Source organism: Halichoerus grypus, chromosome 3 (genome assembly GCF_964656455.1).
Source record: "Halichoerus grypus chromosome 3, mHalGry1.hap1.1, whole genome shotgun sequence".
Lineage (NCBI taxonomy): Eukaryota > Metazoa > Chordata > Mammalia > Carnivora > Phocidae > Halichoerus > Halichoerus grypus.
The window spans coordinates 146459549-146481504 of NC_135714.1; the positions used below are offsets into that span (position 1 = coordinate 146459549).

Below are 21956 nucleotides of genomic sequence, written 5' to 3' on the forward strand. Positions count from 1 at the left end.
CTGTTTTCTTTTTTTTTTTTTTTTTTAAAGATTTTTATTTATTTATTCATTAGAGACAGAGAGAGAGAAGCAGAGGGAGAAGCAGGCTCCCAAGGAGCAGGGAGCCCGATGTGGGACTCGATCCCAGGACCCTGAGATCATGACCTGAGCCGAAGGCAGACGCTTAACCATCTGAGCCACCCAGGTGCCCTCTAAAACTGTTTTCAAACAAAGGCTGGCCACTTTGGTTTTCTACTTTCAAACACCTTATGCTAGCAAGAATAAAGAGAATGGGACACTGCTATTCTATTCTATTTTAATAATGTCAGTAGGTACTTTGGGCTAGAAACACAGCAACTGTTCCAAAACTGTAACGAGTTCCCTTAGAGTCCTTCACAGGAACAGAGGCAGAGATTTTAGTGCAGGGTTTTCAGGTAGCAAACTCATTCCTCCCTCCCCCATCTCATTCCCATTTTGAAAAGTTACCAAAGTACAGAAATCATCATGTGTAATTTGTAGGTTGTTTGTGCCAATGCATTTTTACTCAAAAACTCTCTGTGAACATTTATTTTAAAAAATAAAGCATTTAACTGATCAACATTAATGAATTAAAAGTTTTTAGTAGGAATTCACCAGATCTCATACCATGCCCTTTTAGTTCTTTTTTTTTTTTTTAAAGTATGGCTTCTGTGTTGGCCACACTGCTAGGGGTCTGGGGCAGGCGGTGGGGTGTGGGAGTGCTACAAAGCTCAATAAGCCATAGGCTAGTCCACTTACAATCTACTAGGGAGAGAGATATAGCTAATTCCAGTATGTTCTCCAGGTGCAATGAGCTTAGTGGTGGGTATGTAGAAGGAGCACTGGCTGGTCCGGGTGACACTTGGAGGAGCTGTTTGTTGACTGCCTACCCAGCACCCAAGCCCAGTTCCACTTTCCCCTTACCACAGCCCCATAGCTCACAGCCATCCCGGTCCTTCTAATTTTCCAGTGAGCCTGCAGCTTGTACCGAACTTGTGACACTCCTTCCTGGCGTATGATCTTGCATTTTTCTTAGCTTTGTGCTGAGGAAATGTCTTTTCACAATTACAAGCAGAGCTCCTTGATGGTAGAAACTCTGGCAGATAGCTCTGTAGAGTTTTCTGAGTACTGGGCACCCGAAGTAATGCTTACATACTTGCTGTATGAAGCCACACTTACGTGAGATCCAATGGCAACTGGAGTAAATTCACAATGTGTTGCCAGAAAAACATAGAGACATCATGTCACTTTGGGCACTGCGGAAATACTCTACAAATGTACTTCATGCAGCTTGTCAGATGTTACAGACAGCATCGTGAAAAGTTCAGTTAATAACACTATAACATTGTGAAAGACATTTTAGCTACCAAAGACTAAACCACGAGCACTATAATCCAGCAGTTTAAAATGCAGTCCTTCAAAATACAAGAACAAAGGCCACAGATTCCAAAACCAGGGTTTAACAAAAGCTACAATGGACAAATTGTTAGGCTTCATGTGTTTACTCATGGCCTTTGGGAAAACTGTCATAGAATATTTTCTATAAATAAAACAAAAGAGAAAATATTTAGCAAACATCAAATGTCCTTTCTTTACTCAGCCTCTTCCCTATTTCCCAATGATTGTACTTTATCTTAAAAGCATGTAATAAAATGCTTTTTTGGATCTTATTTTTGTTCCCTCACCTATAATAAAACATGACTATTGACCATGTATTTCTGGAGTTGGGAGGAAAGGGCCCCTTGTTTAAGGGTGTTTTGGACTAAATGAATATACATTGTTGTTTGTTCTTGGCACAGTTCACGCTGACATTTCCCCATCAACTATGATGAGTAATTTTATAGTTACATAACTAGATTTTGTCACAACAGCTACTGAGAGTCACCACTATTTTCATTTGTGTGTAAATGATGCCATAGACACAAAGGCTGCCTTTTAGTTTAGAACACATTCTTGATAGGTTTCTCCTCTTGCAGCAAGGAGAAGAAATCCCAACTTCATGGGACATGAAGAGAGACACTGAAATACTCATTACGTCATAAACACTAACTTTTTAAAAACTGGTAGGCAACTGGGGCCGTTTTGGTTATGGCCCCAATTTGGACTCCCCTAACTTCTTTTAAGATCAACATATACCGAGTTTTTAGGTAGCTAAGGTGGTGTCTGAATATGGACTATGAGGATCCAAAGTCAAAGTCCAGAAAACTTGTAGAACAACAATATTCCTGTAGCAATTATGACAGTCCAGAATCAAGTCATTTAAGTGCTAAGTCTAATAAGTTTTATCTCAATGTCCAGCTATATTGCAGAAAGATTCACACTGTCTTTGTTTCTTTCCTTTGGATGTTCTGGAATCTGTATGTGTAGAGATTCTTAATGCCGCTAATAACACAAAGGTAATTGTTCACTCAGATGGCAAATGGGATCATTACATGAAAGAATGGAAGAACACTGTTGTTAGGTTACTTTTAGAGACACCCAGATAGGTCAGTTCAATCCAAATCAATACACATTAACAGAGAAGTTTTTCTGTGCCAGGCATACTGCCAGGGATTAGGAGTATAAAGGTAAGACACAGTCCTTACCCCCTGTCATCTGCAAATCTAGTAGGGGGAGAGAGAGAAAAGTAAGGCAACAATTAAAGGCAGTGTGAAAACTGACCCATCAGAAAGAGGTCAAAGATCCTCGGGGGGTACAGGAGAGGAGACCCAAGTGGTCTGGAAGGGCCAGGAAGAACATTCTATAAGAAGTGGCCCTTTAGTGCAATTATAAAGGAGTTCACCAAAATAGGCCAAGGGAGTGAAGCTGACCCCAAAGGAGGAAAAGCATATTCAAGAAAATGCTGACTGGTGGGAACCTGGTACATTTAGGGAGCTGCACGGAATTAGGCACCACTTCGTGATATGTAGAAGAAACGAGGGGGAAGAAGGCTGGAAAGGTAGGCTGGTCCAAATAATGAAGGGAATGGTGTGTAATACCAAGGATGGGGCACACTCACAGGTTCTGGAAGGGGGAAGTGACATGGCCAGTTTCGTGTTTAGAAAGATCAGTCGGCTCAGAGTGTGGTGATGCAGAGGTGGCTAGAGGCTTACTACAATATGCCGGAAGGAAAGAAGGAACAGAGGGGTGTGAACTAAGAGCAGCGGGGCAGCCAAGATGCGGGCAGATCCAAAAGAGGTGCAGGAATTAGAACGTACAGGATTTTTAATGAGTGCCTGACGATACAGCGGGTGAAAAGAACTCCGGACTTCTGGAGCAGCCGTGCCTCGGGTCACACCAACGGCTCTCGGAAGAACCAGCGCCTGGCACTGTGTGTGGGCTACGCACGAACGCAGGAGTTAGGGATTGCAGCCAACACCTCCCTGGTGCGGCTCAGGTGCGGCTACACGTGGATGAGGGCCTGCCTGCTGGCCGCATGGCTGAGCACAGCCCGTGGTGGCTCCTGCCTGTTCCACGACCCTCTCCTCCTGGCTTCATGCCTTCCTTGCTCTGCAAGTCCCCGCTGATGGAAGGTTTGGGAGGAGGACAAGCAGCCGCCACGACACTGACATTTACCAACTGTCACAAACTGGGAGCTATATGGCAGCATATCATGGGAGAAGTAGGACTGTCTTAGGGAAGTAGTCAGCCCCTAGAAGGAAAAAGACACTAAGAGACCTCATGGCATTCTTGGCACCCCCTTTGTCTATTAACTGCCTGGTAATGGGATAATTTATAGCTACTTAATGGGCAGAACAAAATGTATACCCTGACTTGCTGGACTGCTGTGAATGGCCACCAGATGAGCTCTTTTAAGCTCACCCAACAATTTAGAAGGAGCTAGAACAAAAGGTCTCAATCCTACTTTATCAACTGCGCTAATGTTCAGGCCTCTACAGAATTCTATGCTTTGTTATTTTTTCGATACATAAAAGGCACATACTTTTCAAAAACGGATCTGTTTTAAATCACTGTTTTTCAAACCTGAAAAGGAACTCTAGGCCCAGGGATGCCATCTTTGTAATACTTTATTTTTGGTGGTGCATAATATTAAGAAGCCATTCTTGGATCTTCATCACAATTTCCCACATGGTATGTTTCTCTGATTAAAAGTAAGGCTGATATAAAATAAAGCCCCCAGAAATGTAATGTTTTAAAAAGGAGGAAGAGAAAGAGAATTATAGTAAAGGCCAGTTATCATTAGGCAAGATAAAAACAGGGCTAGCGTACATATCTGTTCACATAACTAGAATATTACGTCTGGAAAAACTCACATGCGTTTTCATAAAGGTATTCCTTTATGGTGAATCAGCTCAGATTCCTGCAGGGCTGTACCACTGAGGGGCTGGTCGAGGCGTACCACTTGATAATTCACTACAGGATGAGAAAGGATGAGAAAGGGAGGCCCACAGAAGATGAGCACTTTCCCAGCATCACACACTTTAAGTGGCTTAGAACCAGGATAAAAAGCTCACACCCAGATTGGCCTGAATTACATTACAATCTCTTGGTTCCACAAAGGCAATTCTTGAGTTGTCCCAGCAGCTGAAACATGCACTGAGGGCTATTCTAATCATAGGTATATCTTTTGGAAGGGTTTACTGATGTTTCAGTGTCTATTCAGCTTCTTCAAATTCTCATTCTAAATGAATAGGCTAAAATAGTTTTGGGCCCAATTAATGCAAATCCTTAACCGATCAGAGAGATGTTTCCTCCGGAATCTGATGGTCCAGGGAATAAACCAAACCTGGGAAATGAATACAAATGGGATAGACGCACTGGTGGATGGTGCCTTTATGCGACCATCTCAATACCCAAAACACATTACAATGCAGATAAAAGGGTTAAGATGCTGTCTTGGCATTTTTCTTGAATCTCTGACACCATCATTTATCAGATTCTATACACCTATAAAACCCAAAGCTGGTTCAGAAGCACCTCTGTTTATGTCTTTCTCTTCCTGTCCCTATTCACAAGATAGTTTTTCCAGTATCTCCTCCCTTTTAAAAAATAATTGAGTGCTTTCAAAATATTTTCCCTATGCACTTGGAGTGTGTGTATAGAGAGATTCACATTTTCTTTCTAGCACAACTCATTTATGTCACTTGCTAATCTATAGCACTACTTCTGCCAACTTTCATTTCTTTTTTCATTTCATCTCAAGCCCATTTCCTCAGAAGTTCTTGAGGTACTTAATATACAAGCCCCTCTATCCAGAGTGAAGTCAGGCAGGGGCCGATGGGCATCTGGAAGGCTGCACACATCAATGAGTAAGAACTCTTCTCCAGCCTGGAAAAATGGCCAGAGGATCCCACGGTATCAGGGAGATGTTTTGTTGAGGTGCTGACCCCTAGCTGCCTGCCGGCAGATCCAGGCCGGCCAGCTCTCCGCCCGGACAGAAGAGGCAGATGCACGTGTGCCGTGCAGCAGGGATGCCGCTCTACACATCGGAAGCAATAGTCTTTACCTGCTTTCCTAAATAGGATATATGGCCTGGCCACTGCCAACAAGTACATTTTCTTGTGGATTCTGGTACACTTCGTAAACTCCTAAGGCCTTCAGAGTAAAAGTGCCTTTCTCAGTTTCCCCATTTGATTGGACATAGAAAGCTTCCCAACTGGCCAGATGTAATGCACTTGTGGGCAGTTTTCCACTGACAAGATATTATGAGGGTGGTTGATTATTTTGTGCGTGGACAGCCCATGATAAAGCTATTTCACTTATCATGAGTATGAAGGACAGTATTAATAGTACCCAAACAAGACACAGAGTAATGTCTAATAGGAATACATCCAGTGTTCCAGGGGATAGCCAGTGTGGACAGGAACTTGCTACAGGACTCCCTGTAGCCAGAGAACTGAGATCACAATACAGCAAAGGGTTGGAATTAGGTTCCTAAGATGAGAAATGGGATGGGCCCTGAGGTTAAAGTCAAGAACAGAAATTTTAGGATGAGCTGTGAAGAGGGAACTAGTTTAGCATTTTAGGATTAAAACCCACAAATTCCTTTCCTCAGTTTTGCCATTTACTAGTAGATGACTTCTGGGAGTCAGCTGATCCCTCTCAGCTGCAGACCCATCTCTTAGGCCCCTTCTGATCTACCATTCTATGACCATGACAACCAGGAGCATGGCTGGGGCTGGCCAAGGGATGGAATGGTGAGTGGTAAAGAAGGGCAGGGGGAGAGGGAAAGAGCAGGGACTTTTTTGTGTACAAGGAAGATCCCATTGCAGGAAATTCAACCAGGGCAAAGAACTGTGGTCGCCAAGCCATTCGTGACTTGGTGATGGCCCAGGAACCAGCTTGTGCATCATACAGCACATGGGAACTTGCTCTCCGTAGGAAAGGCAACTTCTTGAGTGTTTCTCACATCCTAAGCAATATAATGAAAAAGAAAACCGACTCAAGCTCCCAAGGCCTTTGGACCCTCCATCCACACCCTCCAGACACCCTCACCACACTGCTGAGGTGAATCAGCTCAGATTCCTGCAGGGCTGTACCACTGAGGGGCTGGTCAAGGCGTACCACAGTCCCCAACTGGGGCCGTGAAATCTTCATTTCACTTGATAATTCACTACAGAGAGGTGTTAGGTCTGCTCTTGCCATTTAGGGGTACAATTTTTATCATGAAATTCCACTATGACAAAATATGGTTGGTGTTCAAATATTTATTGATTGTCCTAGGAACAGGTGTTCATTACTTTTTTTTTCCCCCTTTTTAATGACTAGTAACAATCTATGCATGGGGAAGCTTCAAAGAAAATGAAAATAAAACACAAACACTTTTAAATTATTACAATGTACATTTCCAGGGGTTCTTCATTCAAAGTTAAAGACCAGAGAAAGCCTTCCCACGGCCTCTACGATATTTGGCCCTAGCAGCCCCGCAATCTTCATTTCTGACCTCTCTACCCTTCTCTCGCTCACTGCCAGCCACACTGGGCCTTGCTAATCCTGGAATGTGCCAGATATACTAGAACTCTTGCACTTACTATTCCTTCTGTCTGAAATAAGTCCCTGGTATGCCTGCAAGGCTCACTTCCTACATTTCCTTTCTCAAATGTCACCTCATCAGCAAGGCCCTCCCTGGTAATCTTACAAAAAAATAGTGTGCTCCAACCCACCATCAATCCTTGTCACCTTTACCCTGCCTTTTTCTCCATACCGTGAACTACCCTGTTCCTATGCAGATATGAGCTCCTGGACGGATGGACTTCTGTTGTTGACCTTGTTCGCTGTAGCATGGCGTATCCCTGTGTCTAGAAACATGCTGTGCTCATTGCAAGGGCTTGGATATCTGCTGAGTGAATTTATACTAGTTCTATGCCCTCTCATTTCGACGTATTACTAACTTACTGGGCATCTACATTTGCCCTACATTTCCTGCAAATTCTGCCCATTTCTTAGAAATTCTGGGTATCTAGGTCTATTCCTTATCATGAAACTAACTTTAAAATATAAACCAAGATTTCTTTAAAAGTCAGTCTTCAAGAAACCCATCCTTCCTTACAGGGAGCCCTGAGGGGCTGAGCTGCTCCCAACACGGCCCTGGAGCAAGGCTGAGGGAGCGGGTCTGTCAGAGGACTTGGGGCTGCTGTCTGGCATGCGTAATGTATCTGGGGACTATTTTCTATGCCTGAAATATGCATTCTTTTTATTATTGAGATGAAAAGCAACTGCCTACTTAATTTATACATCAAATGTCAAAACCATCCCTTACTCCTTATCTCTCTGCTTGTTTGATTAAGGCCATTCAGCTTCATGGTATAGGAACTGGATTACCCTGGGTTTCTTCTTTCAGCAGAGTAAAATTTCATCTATTTGAAAAAATATGCTCAATAACTGAAGAGGGTAGTTAAAAAAGCCTTTCCTCCTTCCTCCTTTACCAGCTTATTATCACAAAGTGAAATTGCATAATGAATATTTCCCTGAATCACATATGCCAAGTGTTTTTCACAGACACTAGGAACTGGATCTTAGTGAAAAACAGATCAGAAGAGATCCTGTAATTCAAACCCTATCTGATTTGTTATTAAGAGCTCAATAACAATGTCCCTTATGCTTACCTAGCACTTATGGTTTGTAAAACACTCCCACGGATGGTATCCCATTTGAGTCTCACGCTACCCTAGGACACGGGCAGGCCCCTGGTGTTCTTTCTGTCCACACTGACGGTGAAAGCAGCAGAGACCAAGCCGCCAACCCACGAGGAGAAGCCCCTCACAGAACCTCGTCTTCCCTCACTCCCTGGCTCTTACAGCCCATGCACAGATATCACTTAATGAATACCACGGCTTGGCCAAACTGTCTAAACGTCATAAGCACCCAAGCTTTCAGAATTTTTATTTAAAATTAATTATTTTGAAATACTGTTATTATTTAAAAAATTATTTTAAAATTTTGGACATAAAATCAATTATCTTTCAAAATTTTGTTGAATTCAAATACTCTTCTAGCTTGACTTTAGTGCATATCGTAAGATCAACCTTTCCCCCAAATTAAGTGTTTTTCAGTGCAACAATATGGAAAATTACCTTAACTAAACAAAAAAACAGAAGAAAGTTGAAAATATGGATTTAGTGATTGCCACACACAGTTTTGAAGGAAGCTTTGCTATTCTCTCAGCTTTGATGGGAAAAGGCCCTGAGCACACTTGCCCGATGTTCTTAATGATTTCTCAACCTGTGCAGTCAGATTCAGCTAAGTGATAAAAAACTAAGAGCCAGTTATATCAGTTAAGCTGAACTCGAAGTATTTATGAGGCCACTATTATCAGGTTAGTACCAATTGCTGTGGGCTTAAAAAAATTTTAAGACCAGTTCTTTACCCTAATGGTGCTTAGAATCTTGGTGATAACTGTATACCAAACAATATATAATTAAGCACTAAACTGGGCAAATACCACAGAAATTCAGAGGGCCAGCTGGAAAGGTCATAGAATGTTCCCTGGGGTTGGTCAAATCCTGAAGGATGAATAAAGGAGACAGGATAGTTTTCTCAGCAGGAGTAATGGCTTAGTTTAGATAAGTAGGGATGGAAATAAACACGGCATGCCAATTAAAAATAAAAATCTATGTTATAGTATGTTTTTGCAACACTGATGGATCTGATGTGCATCCTCATCTCAAGAACTCTGGGATATTAGAGTATTCCTCCAGAAATTCTATTTAATAAGGGGGCCTCTAGGGCTGCTTAGGAGAAATGATGAAGAGGGTTCTGGGATGGATGATCCATTTCTTAGGAAGTAAAAACTAACACACCAGTGAAAGAAGGGGAGACAGCCATAACACAGAGGTAGAGATGAGATGCCCTAGCAAGGCAGGAGGGAAGCAAAAGTCCACTGTAGGTCCTGGGTCCAGCTGCACAGGGAGAAATGCTCTGCCCCAAGTGAAGCAAAGTACTGGTAATACTCAAGTGTTTTCTAGAAATTAATTTCAAGTTCCTCAAAAGTTTTAAGATGGAGAAAACCAAGTTACCTTTGGGAAGTCTAACAAGAGCAAGACTCATTCAGACACCAAATAATCCAGGGTTGTCGAAACCCTGAAGGAAAAAAAACCTTCCCTCCAACTTGGGACTGACAACAGGAATGGTAAAAAGGTGGGTGGGGAGAGAGCATGAGCAGAAGCACAGGTGTGATTAGTAAGGGCAATGCAGCCCAGCGCCTGGCTTTGGTAACGAAGCAGGAATTTACAAAGTGAAGTTAGCACTAGCAGCTGAGAAGCAAGAAATCTCAAGGGTTACTAGATGTTCAAACCATCCCATGGCCAGCCTGGGGTGTAAAGACCCAGAACAAAGTCCTGGGTGAAGCTTGGAGCCAAATACTAATGCAGTCTTTATTCAAATACCTCCCCATGCTGAAGACCAAGGAAAGTGGGTTTTGCATCTTTAAGAAAACACAATGCCTAAACATACATCTACTTACTTCTTTACAGGGGAGTTTGGCCACTGGGAAGAATTAACTGGTCGGCTTGGAATAGTTCCCACTTTCACAAGTATTATAGAGTTCTTGCTAGTTCCAAGAGGGCACAGAAAGGTACAGAGCCCGGGACAGATGCATCCCAGCATGTCTAGGAGAGGTACTGCTTTAATAAACCGATGAAAGTGAAGTGAATTAGCCCCAGCCGGGGCCCTCAAGTCCTGAACTGGGTGGGACTTGTCAAGGAGTAATTCTGGAGCACTTTATTCCAACCCATTTATTTCCTTAAGGAGCAAAGCCTTCCCTCCCACCCTACCTGGGCACAATCAGCCAACTCAAACCCTCAATGGAAGGAAAGATCTTGAATTATATTTAAATACCTGCTCAGCAAACTTCCTCTTCTCCATGGATTACAAAGAGTCAACTTCAGCCCAGCCTCTAAGACAGTTACCTTCTAATCCAGAATTAGGGAAGTCTACCCCATATCAATATCATTTCAGCCTCACTAGCATCCCCAATACTTCTGCCCAGAAGCTGATGAACCATCAGGGAATCAATTCCTTCTTTCTTTCTTTGATGCCTCCCTTAAAAGTACGTGCCCGGCAAGGAAATTCTGATTTCCTCCTCCACACACAGCTGTGTGTTTGGGCTTTCCCGCTCCGCTGCTGTGTTAGGTCCGTCTGGTTAAGCACGTGCAGTGGAAGTCAGTGTATCTGGTCCCGCAAAGTCTTGCACTCAGCAGAACCCTCGAGAGACTGCGCCTTCCACACTGCAGTACCTGACACAGACTATCCGATTACATGGGAGTTGCTCCCGGTGCCTCCTTCCCTTCCCTGCCCACGTGGCCATCACACCCCTGGTTTGTCCCAGCTTCATGTGCTCATCGTCTCTGACTGGCACGACTCTACCAGACTCCTTCCTCACTGACCTCCCTCTAGCCTTGCCTGCCTCCAATCCACATACCAGGTTGTTGCCGAAATCAGCCGACTCTGAAAGATCTGACTTAAAACATATTCCGTGTCTTTGTCAGTAGTACGAAAGTAACATTCTTGGCAGGACATACATGATCGTTCATGATCTGACTCCTATCCACCTCTTTAACCTCATCTCTGGAGCTTCCCCTGCCCCTCTTCTTTCCTGACCTCCTCACATTCCCCACAGCACCTCTGTGTCTCCAGCTGGCCATGCTGCCTTTCCTAACCTTACATGTCTGGCAAACCCCTACTTGGCTTTTAAGTCTTGGTTCAAAAGCCCTCTAGGACTTCCCCAGGTAGCCCCGGACACTCCTCTTCTCACTGATCTTTACCCATACCTTCATTTTTCCCCCTGCAATTATTTTTGTGCACATCTGCCCCACCATTAAGCTCTCAGGTCATCAATATTTGCTGAATGGATTGATGAATTAACTAATGAATGGATGAGAGAAACTTACCTGAAGATACTGATTTGAAGACATTGGTGTGTGGGCTAGTGATGCAATCATGAGGAAAAAGAAATCACCCAGAAGGAACACAGTAGACCACAAGACGAGAAGACCAAGGTTAGAACTCAGAGAAAAGAGAGACAAAGCCTCTTTTTGGGAAAGAGCAATAAAAAAATAAAATAAAATAAACTAAGCATGGAGAGAACTAGGGATGCGTATCCCAGTAGACCAAGGCAGAGGAGATTCAAGAAAGAGGAATGGTTTGCAACGAGCTAGTCCTTTACAGTGGTAAACAATAATTATTACGTCATTTTATAAGGACATTTGGGTAAAAATCTTAAAAGTTATACAAATGGGAGCTAGACAATGTAGATACACAGTTTTATTTTTATTAAGATGATTCTTAGTCAAGTCTTACTGTTTCCAGTTTCAGATTTTGCCAGCCAAGGGCTTCCTTTACCCATGCTGTCTGAAAAGTGTGTTTTTCTCTTACCGATTTTTTCTAACATATAGTTTAGTTTCAGTTCAGAGCCTCTCTTGTAACACTAAGGTAGATTTCTTCAGTTGAGGTTTTCCAGACTCAGAGATGTCAACTCAACCAGACTGTAAGTTTTTATAGGACAGAAATTAAACCCTTGAACATCAGAGAGAGAGTGAATAAATATGTTTGGAAAGAATGACTGAATTTCTTACAGAAGTTAGGTCATCTAGTATCATAGCTTTCATCCATACCCTGGCAAATACGGAGCCTATAGTGAAGACTGCTAGTTGATTCTGGCCATTTCCCAGCTGAGCCAGTACAAGCCCATAACATCCCACAAGCTACGAGCAACTGGTCAGAGCTGGCCCAGGTGACATCACATCATCTCAAGTTAACTGCATTAGATTTGAGCTTTCATGGCTCTCTGGTCACGTCTGCATGGTACACAGCCAGCAGAGCAGCTGTCTGCTAAGGGGACAATGGGCAGAAACAAAGTAGTCAAAATGTGACTTGGCCCTTCTGCTTTATTTTTTATGACCTTCTTCTATTACAAATTGTGAATGAGTCTCTTAAGCTATTAATTTCACAGATGTATACAAATGCTGTCTCAGATCAATTCAGAGAACTGAATTATATACCATGCGGGTTCCAGATTTCTGTCACTGACCACCTCTGGCTAGACACCCTTTGTCAAACAGCTGTATGAAACTTGGGGTGTAGCCATACATTGCCTTTTTAGGAAGATAAATCTTGCAGCAGTCTTTCATTGCATGTTCCTGTTTAAAAATGCTTAGCTGGTTTCCCATTGTTTCTCTATATGTAATAGGATAAAATCCAAACTCCTTTGCATGGCACCAAGTTCATCACAATGAAAGGACCATTTCATTCCTTCTCCTGCCTCTGCTCATTATTCCATCATATCAAGTCTTTCTTTGCATAATGGTTGTATTAGCTTTCTACTGCTCCTTTCTATGACACTAAGTCGTAAACTTAGTGACTTTAACATACAAATGTATCGTCTTTCAGTTCTGTGGGTTAAAAGTTCAAAAGGGATCTTACTAGGCTAATCGGAGAGTTGGCAGTGCTGTGTTCCTTCTGGAAGCTCTAGAAGAGCATCTGTTTCCTTGCCTTTGCCAGCTTCTAGAGGCTGCCCACATTCTTGATTCGTGGCCCCCTTCTATCTTCAAAGCCAGCAAGGGGCAGTCGAATCTTTTTCACATGGCCTCACTCTGACACTGACTTCTGCTTTCCTCTTTCACCTATATGGACTCTCGTGATTCCACTAGGCCCACTGAATGATCCAGATACTCTCTCCATCTCCAAATCTTCAACTTAATCAATCTGCAAAGTCCCAGAGTGGACATCTTTGGGAGGCCATTATTCTAACTACCAAAGTGGTGTTCCTTCTGCCTGGAGAGTTCACTTCTCTGCTTTGAAGACTTCTGCCCAAATTCCTTAAGATCCTATGGAAATGTCACTATTTTCATGCCCCCCCTCTTCCTCCAACCCAAGGGGCTCATTTCTCTTGTCTCCTCAGTCCCATGTACAAATACCTCTCTTGGAGCACTTACCTTGCACTATAGTTTATTTGTCCTCAAGTCTGTCTCTGACTAGATTCTGAGTCACCAAGTCTTATTCATTTCTGCAGCCCCTGGGGCCTAACTATTAAAGACTGTGGGGAAGAAAAATGAATGTGATATTTTAATGAGTGAAGACCTCAGGTGGAGGCAGAGGCAAGCCCATAAATTCACAGGGCTTCTGTTTTGAGTGTAGCTTAGAAACTAGTTCCAACAGCTCTTAACTGGGTCTTAACCCATTTTCAATCAAACCCCTTAATTCTTCAACCATTCCAGGAGGCGTTATAGCAAACTTAGACCATTCACATCTAAGGATATTTCTTTTTTTTTTCTTTTTTAAGATTTCTAACTTTAATGTGAATTGCCATGGATCACAACATGTCAGTTTTAAGTGTTCTCCTAGGCGTGGCTGGAAAAGGGCAAGCTGCACCCCAAGCGCTTGGTTAGGTGAGGGAAGTGATACTATCTGAATGATTTCTGAGTTCCAAAAAATGACACTCATCTAACAAATCTGACTATACTACGTTGGAGGTTAAAAGCCACTTTGCCACAATATTTATTTGGTATTTCAGTATCTGGAAGTTTTTCATTAAAAAAAAAAATAGAACAAAATTTCAAAATTAAACAAAATTTAAAATAGCCTTAACTACTCAACTATTCAAATTACAAGCCGAAGGAGAGGTTGAATAAATTATGGCCACATGAATGCGGGAAGATCTATTTTTAAAGGCCAATAGTTTGCTATGAATATCCAATGTCACCTACAACACCATACAGTACAGAAATCTAAAGACATGAAAATAAAATGAAAAATTACGTGCCTAGCAGTTGAGTTGAAGGAACCCAACAGGCACAGAAAAAGAAGAATTGGGGGTGCCTGGGTGGCTCAGTCGTTAAGCGTCTGCCTTCCACTCAGGTCATGATCCCAGGACCCTGGGATCGAGCCAAGCCCCGTGTCTGGCTCCCTGCTCCGCAGGAGGCCTGCTTCTCCCTCTCCCACTCCCCCTGCTTGTGTTCCCTCTCTCGCTGTATCTCTCTCTGTCAAATAAATAAATAAAAATCTTAAAAAAAAAAAGAAGAATTGATCACCTGTTTCCTAATTTGAATACAAAGTCTACTCTGCTATTTTTTCTCCATTAGCAATAGTAAAACCCCTCTTGGACCTAAATCTTGTCAGTTTTGGTCATTTTCATTTAGGAAACTCCATTCTCTTGTGGAATTCCTGAGGCAATAAGCAGTGTTTAAACATGCCATTTGTTAAATTTCACTGCTTTTCCTAATCTTGAAAAAATGAGATTTTTTTAGATCCAAAAGGGGGCCTACTAATCTGTATTAAACCTCACATTCACAAAGAGGGACACTTAGGCCTTGCTGCTTCCTCTAGGTCACGAAGAAGCCAAGGCTAAGGGGAGACATTATTGACTGCCACTTGGGAATGCAGCCTGAGAACACAAGACTTGCTCTACAGGATTAATTGTGCATGTATGCGGTGCTGCAAGGCCGATTTTAAACTTGGTGCATTTTTATAGAGAAGGGAAGTGCAATTTCTCAGTGTTTGTGTTTTTTTGTTTTTTTCCCCAAACTTCTAAATTGTTCTGTGAATGTATTTAGAAGTACATTTAGGAGCAATGAACACCACCAACCAACCAACTGGGCTAACATGGAGGACTTCAGGCCTAATTTGTAGAAAGACTATCATGTCATTGCTATTGTTGTTGTCTGGACATTTTAAGCCTTTCCTGTTCTTAAATCTTGGTTATGTATAGGCTAAGCAGAAAGCTCCCTGGGGAAATCACTCAGAGGATCTGGAATTAGAGCTGGAGCCATCTCAGGCCAGAACAAACATTAAAGGCTATTCACAAACCAATGAAAAGTCAATGCACCTCCAAAGTCTTAAGGTCTGTCAAGAATGCAAACAAGAAGTTTTGTAATAAGCTTAATAAATAAAACAACTGAACCTACTAAGTGGTACTTACGGAAACAGGCTTGAGGATATAGCCTGAGAGGTAGAACAGGTTCCCCCTAGAACAAGGATTGTTTACCTTGCTCCGATTAAATCCAATAATCCTAAGAGTTGTAATGGTACTAAATGTTTTTTAGCAAGAACCAACAGTAGAAACCCCAGTGGGATCTACAAACTGCATTTTTCTGTAAAAGTAAAATGCCAGTAGGAACGATATTGTTCTAACATTCTCCCTTCTGAATATAAATCTTCTTCCATCTTGCATTTCATCCTGAACAATTTTACTATGTTCAGCATAGTAGCAACTGAAAAAAATGTGTTTCATCTAGAAGCAAAAGTGAGAAACCTTTACAAAAAACACTGAGCTTCTCCAAAGCTAGATTTCCAAGTTCTTAATATAAGCTAACACAAAATAAAGACTGCTACAGTAACCAAACTTTTCTGCTAACAAGTATCCTTAAAAACAATGACAATTCGACCATAATAGATTATTTTCTACGGTGTGAGCAGATAATGGACCTACATTCTTCTTCTTCTTCTTCTTTTTTTTTTTTGCTAGCTTGCTTTATAAATCTTGCAACTTGCAAGCTCAAGTTTTTTTGGAGGCCAAGGCAAGTTAATAGTCGAGCTTAAAATAAATCGGCTTTGCAATTACTTTGGTTTTTTTAAGCCGATGAAGCACGTTTCCCCATTCCATGCCATGAAGCAATTCGATGTCAACTTGCTATGGAGTCAAATGCGACAAACTCCGAGAGCTCCAGTCGCGAGGCGGTGGCTTGCTGCACCCACAGCTTCTCGCACTCCTGCAGCATCAGGACGCTGCACTCTCCCGGCTCTGGGCGCAGAACACGAACTCAGGGCCTCCGGGCCACGGGACAGTACACCCTACCCCCGTCCCGGGGAAACTGAGGCACGGTGACCCGAGCGATCTGGAGTCCGGCGAAGGCCCCCGCCGCTGCTTGGCGTTCCCTTGCCCCCCGGAGGTTTGGGAGGCTCCTAGGCATCACACTGTAGACACCGCGCTCTTCGCCGTAGGAAGATTACGGCACAAGCCTGGGAGGTGGCTGTCCCCAAACCACCGGCCCCCCGGGTCCCGCCCCGCACGGATCTCGAAGCATCCTGAGACCCCCAGGAGCCCGCTACTGGGACCTCGCGGCGCCTCCAGCACGCAGCCTCCTCCTTGGGCTCCGCCAGCCTAAGCGCCCGAAAGTTCCTCGGCCCCAGCGGCCGCAGCGACCCGGCCGCCCACCCCGTGCGGGGCTCCCTGCCACCCGCGCCCCGCCGCCCCTGCTGTCCGGGCGCCCCTGCTAACCTGACGCCGCCGCGCCACTCAGGTGGCCGCCTTGCGCTCCTCGCCATGGCCAGCCTACGAGCCGTCGCCGCTCCACGCCCCGCGCCCGGCAGCGCCTACTGCGGGCGAGCTGCCTCCGCAGGCGCCGGGCAGCGATGCGGGCTGCGCCGCGGGCGGCCGGGAGTGCGGAGCTTCCCACCTACAGCAGCCGGAGCCGGCCGGTGCCGAGCATGCCCAGTGCGGCTCGCCGGGCGGCGCGGAGGCGCGGGGCCGGGAGGGGTGTCGCCGCCGGGTTTTCGCAGCAGCCACGGGCGCGGGGCGGAGCGGGCGGCGCCGGGCGAACCTGTGAGAGCCGCGGGATCCACCCGCAGAGGAGGGGGGCGGGCTGAATGTGCCCGGGAGTCCCTCATTCAGCCGGTGCAGCCTCTGGGGCGGGATTCGGTCCCCGGGGCTCCGCTCAAGCACGCCTAGGGTGTTGCTGGAGCCGAGGGCACTTATTTCCGACGCTGTGATGCTTGGGCAGCGTGACTGATAATTGTCGGGGAGCAGGGCGCTCCCAGGGCTTCCAGCGCAACTTTTCTGAGCGTCGCGTCGCATTGTTGTTCAGGGACACCCAGGAACAGGTTTCCTAGGATCCCATCCTGGGACACGGGAGAGAGCCAACCCTCCAGCCTCTGGACTTACCCTATTCCAAGGCCACCTGTGAAGCCACCTGGCAATCAAAAGCTTCGCAGGCCTTACCGGGTGACTCCGCTGTCACTTCTAAAGCCCACACAGAAGCGGCTGCAAGAAAGTACAGCAGGATGTTCACTGGTGGCTTCTGAGTGGTGAGGTTCCAGGGATTTTTAATTTCCTTATTTTTTGATTAGTTACAGTTTCTCAGTATTCTATAACGGACAATCTGGTGCTTTTTAAATAAGATATGTTATTCTATGTTATTCTAAAATGATTTTTTGAAAACGCCTGCAGAACTTCGGCAGCACCGTCCTGCAATGTAAGCAGCGACCCCCCCCACCCCCCCTTTTTTAGGCTTGCGGGAGACAATTTCTGGGGCCCGGACCAGGCTCCTCCTCCCTGGCTCCTTTCGGGCCGCCCCTTGGCCACGCCCCCATACCGACTCTTTTACTCCAGTACCGCCCACTTCTCCTTTGGTTGCTGAGAAAACCCGGAAGGGTGGACTTTCAACACTGACGTTCCCGGTGGCTTCTATGCCAGGCTGGGCCTGTTCCGCCGCCGGGTCAGGGACTGCTGACAAGGAGAGAGGCGTCTTTAAGCAACTCCCAGCCTCCCTCCTCCTGCTCTCCGTCCTTGGCAAACGGAACAAAGTAGCACCTCCGACCCCCTGCCAGGAGCTCGGACCTGCAAAGTGGGTCAGGACTCGACTGAGCATGCTCCGGACAGTGCCAGAATGCCGCACGCGGCTGCATCTCGTTGCCCAAGGTTGATGTAGCTGCGCTCGCTCGTCACGACATCGAAGGTCAGGAGGCGGGTGGAAGCGGGGTCCTCGAGTTGCGCTATAGCTTCGACACGTGGACAGGTCGCTTCTACCCAGGCCTGTGTTGGGGGGGGGGTGCATGGGATCTGGCTTATAAGTGACTCAAAGCCTGATTTTTCCCTAAAACATTAAAATTAGAAATAATATTTTAACATTGGTTTTATGGCATCTCCAATAATAACACGTTTTAAGCTCTAAGAACTTTTCAGCCCATCTTTCTTTAAAGAAACCTAAATCTTTTTTTGATTTGCACTAGAGCCCTAAATTTTCTCTTGTTTTATCAAAGATTAAATGTTTGTCCTCACTTTCAAATAATTCCACAGTATTATATTACTTTTTTTTCCTTCCAACAATTCTGTGTTCACTGCGACTCCTGTCCACCTTTTTTCAAATTCTCAGAGAATCAGCAGAATGCTCTCATGCTATTTTAAATAGGCTTGAAGCAGGTGTGGGAAATTTGCTTTTAATGCTCTGTCACAGAGGAGAAGACTGAAATGGAGAAAGATTACAGGGAAGAGATTTTACAGGCTTGAGGTGAATAAACTCGAGAACCCAGAGAGAGCCTTGCAGTGAGCCCAGGCAGGTCAGTGGGATATTTGTCTGTTTTCTGTCTGAGGAAGGAAATGGGCAGATGGGTCAGCTGCCTAGTGACGTTTGGTGTGATAGTGGGAGATACCGTCACTAAAGGTTGGCTTCATTTCAACCTCTCACTCTCATCCAGCCCCGGTTCAGCTTCAGCATGATTGGAGACACCATCTTCAGTGGAAGGTCACTCCTGGGAAGAACTTTAGTGTTTCCCCCTGGACCCTAACTTGTGCTGGGTCACCCTCATCCCTCAGCTTTGAGACTCCGTGGTTCCTGGTACCTCCTGAGCACTGCTCTTGTTCCCTATAGACATCCACACCACAAATAGTCTGGCTGGGGAAGAGATGGGTAAGACATCTCTTTAATAGTCCATACTGCCATTCCTTCCCATCTGAAGCTTTCTGGTCCCCAGTCTTCTATGACATAAACCTTTCTTAGTTTTCCTGTCTTTCTGACGGTTCCTTCTCATCTTCGTTCTCCAGGTTCTTTTCCTTTGCACCACCCCATTGTAAGTGCTCTGTCCTGTGGCCTCTTCCCTTCCGCTTTCCTTTCTGCTCTTCCAATCCGATGACTGTCAGGACCAAGGTGGTGTTCAGTTGGTGTCTTGCTAGCTGTTAATTGCTGCAATTCTTTCTGGTCCATCAGGCACCTATTCTCATTGGTCAGTGTCTATGCCTGACCATTGGTCTCTAATGGTTATTAATATTTTGAGTATTATCTTTGTCCCAAACATTATATTCCTCTCCAAATCTCCCTGAGTTTGGACTCTTATATGTAATCTACCAATATCTTAATTCCTGTGACCCTTAGGAAACTTGAGCTCTATATGTCCCAAACACAACTCAAGAGCTGTAGTCGCTCTCCTACTTATGTGTCCTAACTTGGTTACTGGAACCCCCATCTTCTCAGCTCTGCATACCACAAATATGGATGCTATCCTCGATTCATCCATCTGCCTTTTGTCTGTCATTCAGCTAGCTACTGGGCACTGCCCACCCTACCCTTAGACATCTCTGCATATGGACCCTCCACCTGCACTGCCCTCTCAGGCCCATTATCCCTTCCAAATGAGTCCTCTCTCTCCCTGTGTTTCCTCCAATCCAGTCTCCATGCCTCCTCAGACTTTTCTTTCTAAGCAAATTATATTTTAGTATATTTGCTAAACCCTTAGTGTATGGATTCATAGTGCCTTCAGGATAAAGTCCAAATTTTAAGCATGAACTGGCCCGTCTCCCTCTCCAGATCAATCTCCAGCCAGTGTCCCCTAGTGTCCCATATCCTAGCCAACCCGAGCTACTTGCTATGCGAATTCATGCCTCCATGTTCCTGTAGTTCTTTTGTTTCTTCTTTCTGCTTGTTCACCCTTTGGCAACTGATAAGCCTTCAAGGTCCAGTTCAAGCTTGGTCCCCTGCGACCTCCTCAAGATGACTTTCTCGTGAATACTTCACCTATATACCATATACTTTCTTCATTTTGACACCTAACCTTGGTTTATTATTTTTTTTTCAACTCCTGCATTACATTGTCGGCAATGTGACAACAAGAGCTTGTTTCAATCATCTTTGTATCTTTGTTTTTCGGTTTTCAGTAATATTTTACTTAATAAATGAATGATCGACATTTGTACGCATACAATATTTAAAACTCATTATTTTTAAAAAATTCTTCCTGAGTATTGTAAATAGAATGCAAAGAAAAAAATACCAGAACAAAGCCACATCACATACAACCTGCTGAATTGTTATGCTTTTTTGAGTAATATAAGCAAGATCTCAGATTTGACCTTAAACTCAGTGAATTTTCTTCAGCTTCAGAAATCCAGGAAGTGTGTTGTGAGCCAGTCTGATGTACTTGTATTATCAGTCTCTAACTGCACAAAGCTCAGCATTGTATTGCTAATTAATCCACAAATTCCATTGTTCTTTATCACTGTGTTTTTTTCCATGGGGTTGTTATTATTCTCTAATTAAATAGTTAGTCCTTAGAATAGATTTTGTTTATTTTTTCTGTTGGAAGTATGGCACCTCTGGAAAGCAGATTAACCCTTTAGGAATGAACATAATTTTTATAGTTCTTCCAGCTCCTATTGTCTGCCTGGACCACCTAAAGCTAACTATGGAGGGGAATGACCACCTGCTTTAGAACCTCCCAGGGGATGAGGAACGCCTTCCAGACCTCCTGGATAGAATGGTCTCCAGGGCAGCAATTTTAACAAGCCCTCAAGGGGATTTCACACACTGTATTTGCGAAACATCGCTCTGTATCATATGGATAAAAGGAAAACTAGTAACTCTTAGTCCAGAACTTCAAGTAGCCCCAATAATTGGTTTTCTTTGGCAGAGAGATATATGTGAGTGGAAAGGATATCAGTCCGTTTCAAAAAGTGTCATCCATGTTTGTGCTGATTAAATAGCCTTGACTTATTTTAGAGTGTGGAGAATATGGAAGAGCCCCTAGGAAGGGAGCTTCTTGTTTTTCTCTGTGTTGAAGCACACAAGGATTTTTACTCAGTGACCATGTAGGCCCCGTGTTATTCGCCAGCACCTCTGTCCTCAATTCAGCCTCCTTTGACAAAGCGTGGGTGGGACAGTGGAAGTTCTGACCTTACCCCCTTCCTGCAAGAGGACAGTAAGAGGTCTTGTGACCCTACATTAGGCTTTTTCCTTGTTCCTGGGAGTCTGAAAGGACACAGGAAGGGGCATGGGGGAGGAATGAAAGAAAACAAATACTTCTCTCCACGATCTTGTGACGCGCTGGCCAAGGAGAGTGAAGCACCTTGAGAAGTATGAATCAGTATTAGAAAAATATTCCCTTCCTCGTTATGGGTTTCGACTGAGCACTGGTGTTGGTCCTTTGGAGGTGTGTGGGCATGTGTGTGTGGTCTAACCAGTTAGCCAGCGGCAATAATCAGGAGCGCAGATGGCATGCCTGCAACTCACGCGGGGCAGAAACTCCAGCTCAAAGGGTCATGCCCTTCCTGGCCCTCCCTGGGAGCAGGCATCAAAGCCCTGCCCTCCCGGACACTTTGCCAGTCTGGGACATTAATAACCATTGGAGACAAGCCTCCCACCCATCAGGGCTTCCGTGCACACGGTGAGTCACATTTAGGGATGAATTATCGGCAGGAAAAGGGATGAATCCAAGAATCTTTTCCCGTGTGTAGGGGCTTTCTGAATGGCAGATGGATATTTGCAGGGGAAGGTGAGAAGAGGGCACCCCTTGGTAAGAGAAGAGTGAACAGAGCCCTG

The 21956-nt window shown here is 44.6% G+C and overlaps 1 protein-coding gene and 1 long non-coding RNA gene across 15 annotated transcripts in view; one reads left to right on the forward strand and one right to left on the reverse strand.

Moving 5' to 3' along the window:
• Positions 1–16802, reverse strand: part of MFAP3L (microfibril associated protein 3 like) — a 39170-nt gene extending 22368 nt beyond the window's left edge. The window contains exon 1 of the mRNA XM_036085565.2: positions 16649–16802. The gene's annotated coding sequence lies outside the window, so the exon portion shown is untranslated. The remainder of the gene's footprint in view (positions 1–16648) is intronic.
• Positions 1–21956, forward strand: part of LOC118531498 (uncharacterized) — a 187994-nt gene that overhangs the window by 449 nt on the left and 165589 nt on the right. For 12 of the 14 annotated variants that reach the window (XR_013446565.1, XR_013446566.1, XR_004915233.2 and 9 more), the window contains exon 1: positions 17001–18104. The exons of 1 other annotated variant lie outside the window; for it this stretch is intronic. This is a non-coding gene — a long non-coding RNA (uncharacterized LOC118531498). Of the gene's footprint in view, positions 1–17000; positions 18105–18602; positions 18706–21956 lie in introns of those variants that run through there. One more of the 14 variants, XR_004915237.2, reaches the window with a different exon arrangement.